The following is a 12,845-nucleotide window of genomic DNA, read 5'->3' as shown; positions in this document are numbered from 1 at the left end:
CATTCCGTTAAGTAGCACAAAGGGGAGATGGAATATCTTCCCTCAAAGTGGGGAAAATAAATTATTGAAAAGAAGTTTTTAAAACAACTCTCTGCCTTGCTGAAGGAGGAGGCCTCATCGTTATCTCTGCAGCATAATGACTGGAATTACATCAGTCACACTGTAACAGTGCAGACATAAATCCCAAAGACAGTTGTCCATGCAGCTGGGAAGCCCATTATCATTTAGCAATTTAATTTGTTACTTAAAATATATGTGTGTGCGCACACGCACATATATATATATATTAAACTGGAATGCACATATATCTAGCTTACCTCCATTCACATTTTTGGACAAGATAAGTAGACTAGCCGTGGCTACATTATATTCAGATTTGCTCAGGCCACTAACCTATTTGTGCAACTGTGGGATGCCAAAAGATACACATAAAATGAAAATTTTCTTTAAATTACTTAGGATTCCTACCGCCAAAGCTCAAGTTCCTTACATTTCACTTTTTTTAAAAGGATTTTTTTAAAATTAGCATTACAAAATTGGGTACAGTAGGAATCTACCTGTTGGCTGAGCCCCAAACCAGGCGGGCGGCACCGAGCGGCAGCACCAGCCCTGCTGCCCGCAGCGTCACCGCGCGCTGCCCCGCGCGCTCCTGCCAGCGCGCCGGCCGTCCGCGAGGGACAGACCCGCCTCCCAAATGCCACAAGTCATCTACAACCACACAAAATGCAACACAGAAATAAGCACGGCCACACAAATGCAGGTCATTGTAAAAGGGCAGTCCAGACTTAACCACATCTGAAAAAAAGGGAAAAAAAATACAGCAATAAATCACTACTCACACTATAAAAATCTACTTTGTCCTTTAGCAGCTGTGCAACTGTTAAGTGTCTAAGACACTTTTCCTACCCATACCAAAAAATACTTAGCAAATCTTTCACAGTAGGGGAACTAGCTCCTGAAGCTTAGACAGGAGCTCCGGAACGAGGGATGGTTTTCCTCCCCTGCTCTCGGGACCTGCTCTTCCTCAGGAGCCCTTTACATCTTTACAGAGGCAACGTGACTCACAATATGGGCTCATGACTGCCTTAAACTTGGTGTGAATCTACAGTATTATTTCACAAATTATTTCACCAAGTTCCTACCAGGGGATGATGTGAATGATGGAACAAGGTGTCAGAACCACAAATACTTTCCTTCACAGGCATCCCAAAGGCACAGGCTCCGGGTACTTGCCCAGCAGCGGTGTTTCTGACCCGTCACGGCTAAACAGCTCCTTCACACTGCCCGAAAGGGAACTGGTACCAGTTTCTAGATGTGCTGCTCTATGGGGGGAACAGGGATTGCAGTCTGCCCATGACCAGGCTAGCTTTTCATGCCCTGAGAGCAGCACCGAGGCTTCCTCACAAGCCTTTTGCTACGTTTCTGAACACTAGGATTTCTCAGCGAGAAGTGATAAGGAGACTTTGTAAGAGTGTGTGATAATACGAGTGGTCTGTAATCATTTATGGATAGAAAGCAAGCATCGGCTGTCAACAGCCCTGAAGATGCTCGCAGTGCAAGCGCAGGGCTCACTCTCGTGACAGGAGCATCTAGTGGCAGCTGCAGCCTTCCTGTTAACTCTGGCTCCGTCAGCAACAGAATCAGTTTCTCCCTTCAACTCACAGATTCCTCCTTAAAATGATGCCGGATTTGGGGGACAGGGGAAACTTGGGCATGAAAGTTCTGTGCCTCTGAGGAAGGTGTTAGAAGGCTGCCCTCATTTCAGAAATCCGTGTGTTTCCAATAGCTCCAGAGCACTTGCAAGGCAAGCTTTTCCAGCCATTTCAGTATTACTCACGTTTCAAACAGCACTGCTGCTCACTTTATTACGTGGGAGTTTCCACAGCTATTTCCAGGCACCACCGAAAAAGAGATACATAGACAAATTTCTAAATAACATCCCTGAGTAATGAACCACAGAGGCTCCGCAATTCTTCTATCGGCGGCCTCTTCATCTCTTGCTAAAGGGCTCTTCTGGGTATCAAGTTATGAATACGACCAGGATGGTGAGTAACGTGAACCTGCCATTTGTTTAAGAGTGCTGGCGTGAGCTGCTAAGCTCCGTGGCTGCTTTAGAGCTTGGCCAAGCGCAGCGAGGTCGCCCCTTGGAGCTAGCGAGCGCCCTTCGCCTCGCGCGGTGCTCCCGCACCTCCTACTGCCTTTGCTAACAGGATTCCTGGCCTCCAATCTGTGTTTGTCAGCACTACACTTTTCAATTGGACAAGATTTTTGGCATCTAAATGTTCGAACAGAAGACTATGGCCTTCAGCTGCCGCTGCTTCATGAGGCCAACCCCGTGCCTTAGTTCAAAACGTTTTCCTTGGGCTCCAGCTCATATACAGCCTCGTTATCATACACGCAATCATATTTATAGTTTATGTTCTGACAGCGGCTGGTATGTGTCTGGTTTCATACATGTACCTAAATACAAACTCTTTCTCTTCCAAAGAATTTACACAACAAGAATGCTGCAAAATGAAGGTGCTCACCGTTCTCCATCCATCACCCACTTATGTCCTCTGGAATTTAGGAGGGAGGAACGGGACAACAAAACCTTTCCCTTCAGGCTCAACATTACCAGCCTGCCTAAAGAAATACAGCAGTTATTCTCCCCCATCCACCCACCCCCAAATTACAGGAACAGAACGACTCCAGCTCACCTCAGTTTTCAGGTGAGATATGCAAAAGAGAGAGATAAGATAGAGATAAGATCTCAGTGTTTAATGCAAGGTATTTGTGGATACTTTTTAAGGAATGCTTAAGCACAAATGGGAATAGAGGAAAAAAACCAGGTTAATCACCAACGACACTGTGCAAGTCCCACGTGAAACTCCTCGGGTGTGCCGCAGGAAGGGTTAGTGCGCAGCCTAAGCAAACGCGCTGCCTGGATGCCCCTTTCTCACGGGGACAGGGCTGCCAGCCAGCGAGGCGGCCGCTGCCCCGCGGCTCCTTCACGCACCCGGCCTCCATCCCGGCAGATCCCCATCCGGCAGAATCCCGGCCGCCGGAGCCGCTCTCGCAGGCGCTGCGCTGCACACACGGCACCCACGCATCCCGCTCCGTGCAGGCAATGCCATGGAGCGCCTCTCACCCCGTCCACAAGCAGTTCCTGCGCCAGGGAAGCCCAGGCCTCGGGACAAAGGGCCTCGACAGCAGCAAACTGTTGCTGCTCCTTAAGGACGGCATGGAGTGAATGGCAAACAGGCATTTCTGTTAAAAGAAGAGGGTGCTATTATTGTTAGCACCAATTATTTTTAAAACAGACACTTCAGGGACAGAAGAGCATCTTTTTCATAGTTGCACAGATCACAATAAAGTACATTAAAAAGCAGGAAAGAAAAAAAGACAAAAAGAGCCCAAACCCTTACATCTCGCTTGTTTCATCCAGCAATCTGCACTCACTACAAAAGCAGGGACACAAAACTCAGATACTCAGCCCTCCCTCTTCCATTTAGAATTACACTTGCAAAAGCACAAAGAAGCATGAAGTTAACAGCAGGAGGAATACTTACTGAATTCCCTTCTCTCTGTATATTTTTCTAGCTACAGCCTTGAGTCCTACCCAGTTCTGTAATCAATCTTTGATGAACTAAGATAGGAAAAACTCAAAGCACCTACAATCAGCTCCCCAGCGAATACTCCAACTTTCTTTACTCCAGTTTCCTTTCTGTCACTACAGGCAAGTGCTGATGATCCCTTCACACCCTTCCCAAATAAGCTCATTTGGGAGCTTATTTGCTCCCAAATTGCACTCCTTAGGAGAGGCACATACATGCATACACACACGCAAATTTATGAAGAAGTACATAGATATATATAGTGTAACAATATATAGATATATAGCAATCCTGTGAGATTTCTAGGTTCTACATAGATTTGCTCGTATAACAAAGTGCATCCAGTTTATTACTGGACGCACATGGTAGGCATGCACATGCTCTCAGCTGCACCAAAGCACAGCCCTCAGGGTTATTCACGACGCAGTTTGTGCAGCTCTCCGCGTGCCCAATCAGGCTAATGTAGCATCCTGCACCTCAGTCGCGGAGCATGCTGCCTGACATTATTTGAGGTATTTCATTATTGGCTGCCTCTCTGCTCAGGTTTAAGAGAACAGGAAAAGCAGGGAATAGGAAAGGAGAAAGCTGGGAAAGTGCAACAGGCACCCGCACAATCACACACTGGCCCGTGCGTAAAACTGACTGGACCAAACCGCACAGAGAGAGCCCGTGCACTGAGCTGGTGTTCTGAAACCTGCTACCCGTACATGGAAGGCTCTTTAATTTCTATCAATTAACCCAGTACCTTAAAGTCAGCAATTACATACGGAAGCATGCCCTGCACTGGCCCGGAATTTGTTTCCTAGCCAATGTGTATAATTAATCTTGATTAATATCCCACGTTGCACACGAACAGTATCAGCAAGCCCAAATGATCTACGTTGCTGCTGCCACAGGAAGTCTTAGTGCTCTGATTTGTGCCTTTATCAAAGCACTCTGCCCAAATGGGATCGAGGGCTTACTTGGCACCCACACCGCCTGATTTATTAAGAGAGAAACTGCACTGCCTTCCACATAATCATCTTAATCCCTTGTATCAACTAATTAAAGCATAGAGAAAGCTTTTACTTATGTGTGAGCCATTATAACAAGTTCCTGGTTGGTGTCCAAATGGATTCATGACATTAATTTGTGAACAATAAAACCTCGTGTAATGGGAAATTTCAACAGGTGACTTTACTGTACATGCATTTTCACTTAATTGTGAGTGCTTTACGGAGCAATAGGTGTGAACCTTACCCAGATTTTATGGTGTGCACACGATTATTTCCAAAGAGAGACAATTAAAAATCAAAGGAATTTGCGTTAGCAACGTGTGAAAAAGAAAGAAATACAAAAGGAAAGCCCTTGCCAGAGTAGCTAGTGGTCTTGAGCATGCAATTTCAACGCGCTTCACCAGCAGTTAGCAGAAGAAACGCGCACTTGCCAGAGCCCAAACAGGAGCAGGTGGGGCAACGCGGGCATCCTGCGTCCCGGGCGAAACGGCACCGCTCACGCGGGCAAGGCAGACCGTCTCCTCCGGCTCTAAGAGGAAGTCGGGGCAGTTCTTCTCCTGGAATTTCTCGTGCTTTTCAAATCCAGGGGCAGCGAAGGGTTCCCTTACTGACAAGGCAGCGTGCGCACATCCTTGTATGTGGGGGAATACATAGCAGAGAAACAAGTTTTCCTCGCTCCCAAGAGATGAAAAGCTTGACATATTTTAGCAACTACACAACAGAACTTGGGAATATTACCGTCTGAAAAGTGTTGGTTGCTCCCCAAAGATGACATTTATTATTCACACGCCGCAAGCTCCCCGCAGCCCAGCGAATCTCTGCGAGAGCAGCACAAAAGAGCCTCCCCACCACAGCGCATTTTGAGCAGACAGGATCCTACATGTTACAAAGGAGGTACAAATCCCACGCTGCTGTCCAAGGCAAACAGTATATTTTAAGGTGAGCAGGAGGAGGTAGAACGTAGGGAAGGAACCTGAAATTGCAGCAGTGACAGCTGATGCAGGAGAAGGGCAGAAATACAGAAATACCGCAGGTCCCCCTCCCTGCAGCTGCCTGAGGGCTGAGGGCTCCCCTGCCAACCCGCTCCATAGGGCTGCACTCCCTGCCACAGAGCGCCCAGCCGGCTCCGGGATTCCCGGCTGCCTGGAGACCTCAAGAGATGGTCCTGTCCGAACCCCCAGGTCCAGCAGGAAAACCCAGGGCACGGGGCATCATCCAGGCAGGTTTGGAAGGTCTCCAGAGATGGAGACTCCACAGCCTTGGCCATATCCCGAGCAGCTAGGCCGGGATGAGCTCCTGCCAAGGCACGGAGAGGGAAGCAGGCGAGGGAGCAGCCACGGCACCTCTGCAGGCCCAGGCCCCTCCAAAGGCAACGCGCTCCGTCAAGTTAATGCTCATGTCTTATAAACAGGAATTCATGGACACCATCCTAAAGCAAATTTGAAATGCTACTAATTTAAATCCTATTATGCCCCACAGGGTATCCTGCCTAAAGCTACTGTGAGACAAAAAAAGGGGCTCTGTACGTAGAAGGATGCAAGAGCCCTGCAGTCCTCCTCCCTGTGGTTCTCCATGCAATGGGCACCCAGCTCAGCCCTGTGCAAACTGCTGAGCAATTGCTCTTCAACAGCAGCACACGGATACCTTGGAGACAGGGTTTTTGCGCCACCTCTGCGGGTCCCACTTTCATCAGCCCCCCTGTAGCACCTCATGGTTTTGACAGAAAATCCCCTTCTTTTGCTATCCATGTTTAGATAAGACTCTATCATGAGGGAAGGGGGAGAGGGAGGAAGAAAGTACTGACAGAAACAAATATGCTGTTCTCTCCCCAACACGTCTTACCTTCTGGCAAAATATTCTGGCTATGAAATGTCTGGCAATAAAACATTATAGTTTCCTTCTACTGGCCATTATTCTCAGCATGCAACATTAAAGTCTGCTCTCTGCAATAACAAGCCTTCAAGGGTTTCACTGTGCACTTTATATTGTTTAGCCTTTTGCTATCAAAAGGAGAAACCAGAGTTCATGGTGGCTCTTTTATTTGGGGATGGGAGGGAAGTCATGAAAAGTTTCAGAAAAAATGGGCGAAAAAAGAAACAAAAAAAATCGATACTCCTCAACTTCGGTAAGAGCAGCTGCTGGCAAATGTCCCTTCTTTGACTGTCAATACATCTAAGAGCCTGCGGGTCCATTTCCAGAGAGAGTAGTTACCTTTCTAGGCTAAGAAATTAATGATTACAATGATGATTACACCCATCCTTTGCTTCGTGCCCCCCGGCCGCGGGAAGCGGCGGGAGCTGAGGGTGTCCTGCACGAGGAGCCCCAGCGAACACAACGCTGAATCCTCCAGAGGAGGGGACAAAACCACCTCAATCCAACTGAACTTGCTCAAGGCTGCAGCGAGTCCCCTGCAAAGAGCTACCGCGCTGGGGCCTGGCACGGGGCCAGGGATCCGCAGCGCGGGAACCGTCCGTGGCGGCGCGCGCCGGGCCGCCCCAGCGCGCCCAGCCGCTGTCCCCAGCCTCATTTCAAGGTAATTAGCTGCAAAAGTCACTTGCGAAAACGCTCCCTGTCACGAGGGTTTCACACAATGCCTCTGCCAAGCACTGTCACCGTCAGGGAACTGCGCAGCTGGGAAAGGCGGGAAAACTCCATGCCGAGGAGGGATGACCAGGGCCTACCAAAAATAAATAAATAAATGAATATCAATCAACACGAGCAAGTATTAATAGGACAGAATCAAAATAAAAATCAATAAATTAGCTCTGGTCGACAACAAACCTCACAGGCTTAACTTGATACGCCATTAATATGGAAAGAATTTGACAGTTTACATAAGGGATGTGACCCGGTGCCAACAACCTCTGGCTTCTACATTTTCCAGATGGCAAGAGATTAGCCCACAGTCTTTATTCTCATAAGAAGATTTTTTTACCCCCATGGAAAAACTATAAAGAACAATTCTATTGCAAACTTCGAGCCTCCTTCACAAACGTCTACTCAATTCCAGGCCTTAACTAATGCCCATTAAAAGAAGACTTTGGGCCCAAAGTTGTGAGGACAAAAAAAAAAAAAAAATAAAATAAAGAGGAAAGACTAAGGCAAACCTAACTCTAAAGCTTGCCTTTAAAAGACCTATTGACAAAAGCAGTGGGGAAGAGTTTGGACTCATGTAAACCTAAAGGAAAAGGTTGGCAAGTTCCAATTGTGGCTGTGAACGCCTGCTTGATTTTGATCTTGACGGGCTTCAGATGGGAAAAAAAGTTAAGCCTACTTGCACATTAAAAAATGCAGTAATGTTAAATTCAGTACGTACTGTTTTTCTCGCTTTGATTTATACCCATCATTGACAAAGACTTTGAAGGACATTCCTGTTTAATATGGTAAAGAGCCACAGCACAGGGCACTGTCTCTGCTTTGCAAACGCTAATATGAAAAATCGTCCCTTGACAAAGCATGACACTTTTTCCCATTAATCCCCGAAATGCAGCAAAAAGGGAAGCTGGAGTCTTTCACTGCTTCCCATCCAAGGGGAGACACGGATGATTAATCAAAGTGGACCATAAGGTGAAAACACACCGTGCGAAGCGCAGCTCTCGCAGACAGAAACTCGCAGCCGATTAATCAGATTAAACACGATAAAAAAATAAATTAAAAACAAAGAGTCAGAACGGCAGCGGTCAGCGCCCAAGGCACCGAGCGCCTCGGTGCTCGAGCAGCTGCTGGCGGCCCTCTCCGCCCCACACCGCCGCCCCACCGCTGCCTTGCTGCCACCGCCGCAGCGGCCGTGCCCGCAGCGCCCGCGGGGCTCTCCCCCTGCCGCACATGCCCCCACACCTCGCCTGCTGTGCCCTATAAATCGACTCGTCCCCGAGACCCGCAGGAAATGCGAGCGTTTCACGCTCACCACACTTCTGAAGGGCCATCCTCAGGCGCCAGCTTAACTAACACCCGGAGGGACCCACCAACAGGCGGGCTCCGTGCGGGGAGCCGCGTCGCGGCGCCGCTTGCGCTCCTGGCTGCTTCCCGCTCCTGGGGCGGATCGCTCTGCACACGAGCACGTCTCCTTCCCGAGCCCGGCACCGGCAGAGCAGCGGGGAGCTGCCGGGGCGCCCCGCAGCCCGCGCGGCCCCAGTGCCCAGCACCACCGCTGCTCTGCTGCGGAAACAACTGCAGCAACAGCAACAACAACGGCAGAGCAGTTCCTCGAGCGGTTATTTACAGGCCCTGCTTTGAAAAGAGCAAAAGCAGTTGCATTTGTAAAATAATTTAGGGAGCCATCAGCAGTACACATCCGAAATGGGAAAATCACCGCTGCCCTGAAGTGGTCTCTTCTGGAAGAAAGGAGCTTTGTTCCAGGGCCTTTTACCATTTTGAACCGGCCCTGGAATCTCCTTTTGTGACTATCAAAGGAAGGAAAGCAGATGGCTCTGACACATTCCTAAGCTGTGTTTCTCTTCGGTCCCACCCTTAGCCAGCAGCTCCGGCTCCTCTGTTCCCAATCCAGCAGGTGGGGACCATGGATCCCCCCTAAGTGCCAACCTTCTCACTCAGCACAAAGTAACAGGGATAAATCAGTTCCACGATTTCTCAAAAACAGTCTCCCTCTCAGACCTCCAGTTCTCTAATGCTGCAGTAGACCATTAGTAGCACACGCTGGGACAGGACCCCCAGCATCTGGGGGACAGCACGAAAGTCAGGGCAGATCTATATGCCTTTATCAGCATATACAGAATCTTTTTTAATCCTGGACCATGGTGACTGAAGCACTAACGTATGGATTTGTAAGCCTGTGGAAGCACTTATCCCTCTATAAGCATGAAAGTAGTGAAGAGCAAAGGTGGAGCCAACTGCTAAACTTGCCAACTTGCTAAAGCAAGAGAACAAAACAGGACGTTTCAGAAGCCCCTCAAATTCTCCAGAGAGGATTTGATTTGTTTAACGAATAAAGAAAAACTAGAGGAAGGTTAATTCAACACAGCAGAGGAAGGGACGAAAGCCACATACATCTAACTGCCGCTTAATGTTCAGCTTGCACGTGCAGCTTCTTCTTCTGCTTTCAACAACATATCATCTGCCCAATATTTAAAGTGACCTCTGACAAGACAAATTTCTCCTGATCATCATGACAACTTGGCTCCCTCCCAGCTTAAGTGCGCTTTAAGCTATTTTCTTTTTCCTTCTCATATATCCCTTAGCTTCTGTACATCCAGTTTTGCCTCCTCTTTAGTTACACCATAACTACATTCCTACACTACTCTAATGCTTATTTCACAGATATTTATTTCAACTGATATTTATTTCAGGTTTTTTTTTTTTTCAGATCTATCCATCAAAGGGCAGAAACAGATGAAAAAAGTCCAAATAACTGTGTCTATAAAGAACTTTCTAAGGAGAAAAGACTTGGTATTCGACTGACAGTGCAGTAGATTCCAGAGTCAAGTTTCTGTTGAGATGAGTGGGACAAGTGGAAATGCCTTAGACATATTTGCTTTTTAGTTCTAAAAAGCCTGTCTGCCTTTGCAAGAAATTACAAGGCTCTTTTTCAACAGGGAGACCCACAGAATTGTTTGTCAGAAGAGCAAACAAATCCAAACTTGAGTTCTACATAAAAGCAGCAGTACAGCACGGTCAAAGCGACTCGGCTCGACTCAGCTCTTGCAGCTAAATAACACATGTAAGATCCAAACACAAGTCCTGCACCATTTAGATAGCAGTGCACACGCTAGCAATAACCACTAAGTAAAATAAGCAGCAGCAGCAACCTCAATGTTTCTTTACTAGCCAAAAGAGCCCCCGCCTCAAAAAAAAAATCACTTTTTAATTTTGTGCCTCTCATCTTTAAAGCCCCAGTAACAGATCATAGCAGGATGAAATGCATCCTTGTCACCCAGTCTCCAAGTGCTGGGATAGCTGTACAGCTTGCCGATGTGCGATTCCAGTCCCTCAGCGCAAACCCACACTGAGCAACTCAAGAGCAAGAGCAGCCGAAGCGCCTCTGGCCGCGGTTCTTGGGTTGCTCGCCGCCTCCCGGCGCCAGCAGAAGGCACTTCCCCAGATGGCAGGCTCAACCGTGCTCGCGGATCACAAGGACCACAGGCCAACCACGCAGGTTTTCACCTTCCCCTGCCAGCGCTCCTTTTCAGGTCAGAAAGCTGAAGCCAAGATCCTCACTTTCAAAGCGCCAAGCAGCATTCTGGTTTCTCACGTCCTTCAGAGTTCATCCGAAGCCATTATTCACCCTTGCTCATTGTTGTCGTGAACAAATGAATCCCAAACAAACCAACTCCACACCCCTGGGATTCAGGGCAAGGGCCTGCATTTTTATTTATTTATTTTCAACAGCTGCTGCTTATACAGCAGTGCTTTCTGCATGGGGCAGAACGCACATCTGCCTTTGTCTGCAGCGATGTGACCCGTCTCTCCCAAAGCCCCGAGAGATAATGTTGACAGAATCACAGGTACAATTTGTCTATTAGCGCTTGGAAATGAGCGCGGCTCTTCGCAACAGCGGGATGCTCCTACGATGCACCTAACATTCCAGATGGACTGCAGCCAAAACCCACTTGTCCAAAACAGAATGAGAAAGAATATCATTATAAAATGTAAAAAGAGATCAGCCTGGCCTCTCCCTATTAGGGAGAAATCTGGGCATAGTGTTTTGCCAAGTTTTGGGGAGGCAAGGATGATTTTATTCTATACTGCTGGGCTCCAAAAAGAGCTGCTTTTGTAGAGACCTAAAAGGAAAGATTAGTGGGGTGAACTTTGAATGCAAAATGTGTCCCTCAACAGCTTTAAACACCGAGCTCATCTCGTCTCTCTGAGCCTTGCCAAAAGTTAAATTATATCATAGACTGAAGTCACAGCCCTTGTTTACCATCCAAAAGCCGAGAAAAGTCTCCTTGGCATCCTGGAGCTTAAAGCAACCCCCGGCCCCCTTTCACACCTACAGGTTATGCCTGTCAGCTGGCATTTGGCCGGAGCGGAGGGTGGGGACACTTGTCTGACTTGGGGTTTCCGCACGTCCCCGATCAGAAAAGCGCTATTCTCTGCGCGCTTACAAAAGCTCCCTTTCTTTAAAAGGCAGCCCTGGCCTGCGCTTGCCCTGCTCGGTTTCGCTGAGGTCTTCGCTAGGGTTTCTGCAACTTTGGTCTGGCCAAAGGGAGAAAGAGAAAATCTTCCCATTAGGAAGGAGCACAGGACTGCACCTACCCCCACTAAGCGCAGGCCTGCACCTATCCTGAGCTGCGTGCCCAGGCCGCGAGCGTCGTGGCTAACCCGTGGGGAAGTTCAGCTAAGGGGCTGGCTTTGATGGGTGAGCTGGCTGGCACAAGGTAACCCATAGCCTCCAAGCTTCTCGACTCTAACCAAAGCGAAGGGCTTTGTTCAAGGTCAGCTCATTTTCAAGCTTTCTCTGTGCTGAAATAGCTCAGCTGCTCCCATGCATATCTTTGCAAGATCCCTGCAGCGAGCTGCAGAAGTCCTTCAAATCCACCCAGGATGAGGGGAAATTGAAAAGGAGCAAGTTGAAAAGGAGCAAGAGGAAGTCCCGGAAGGCTGCGGGATACCAGCTGCTCTCCAGCCAGCTTAAAAGGCGTGCATGTGAGACGGCGTTTAGCTGTATTTCTGCTTCCCTCAGTGATTTTACCTGGGAGCTGCTCTCACCCTTCTCCGCCTGCAGCAGCGGTAGCTGGGGCACAGGAGAGGGCCTCGGCAACCAGCAGAGCTCACCCGCTCCTGCCCTCCCTGCTAACCACGCTAGCACCCGTCTGAAACATCGCTCGTCACATGGGACGCACAAACTGACTTGGGCCGCTTTGGACATGGACGCAGCAGTATCTCAGTCCCACCGTAAAGATATCCTATTAGTCAGGCCATGTGATCATGTTTTGAAGCTGCAGGAATGCACATTTAGCGCCACAGACATTGCATACAACAGCTTGGTACAGTCACAAAGCAGCCCGAGTACTGTCTACTACTGAAGGTCTGTGGAGATTGTACATAAATTAAACAACCCACAAAAATACCTTTCACATGTATTCTTCTTTGAGGCAACTTTGTGCTAAAGTCCTAATCCCCAGCTGTTTATGTTCATAATCACATATTCATAAAAGTCACCTATTAAATCTTTAATTTGCTTCTGCTACTTTTTCCCCACTTCGGGAGGAACCCTTTTTGACTGCTGTCAAGAAGTCTTACGCTTCAAAAATTATACTGTGAACCCAAACCAGAACCCTGCTCACTAGAGGGCTTG

At 48.3% G+C, this 12,845-nt stretch overlaps 1 protein-coding gene across 1 annotated transcript in view; it reads right to left on the bottom strand.

Moving 5' to 3' along the window:
• EFNA5 (ephrin A5) overlaps positions 1-12,845 on the bottom strand; it is a 141,250-nt gene that overhangs the window by 111,488 nt on the left and 16,917 nt on the right. The gene's annotated exons all lie outside the window — the stretch shown is intronic.

This window comes from Nothoprocta perdicaria, unplaced genomic scaffold (genome assembly GCF_003342845.1).
Source record: "Nothoprocta perdicaria isolate Ctin4 unplaced genomic scaffold, notPer1 scaffold_273, whole genome shotgun sequence".
NCBI classification, from domain to species: domain Eukaryota; kingdom Metazoa; phylum Chordata; class Aves; order Tinamiformes; family Tinamidae; genus Nothoprocta; species Nothoprocta perdicaria.
Note: the sequence above shows the minus strand (reverse complement) of the source record. Positions and strands in the feature narration are given on the sequence as shown.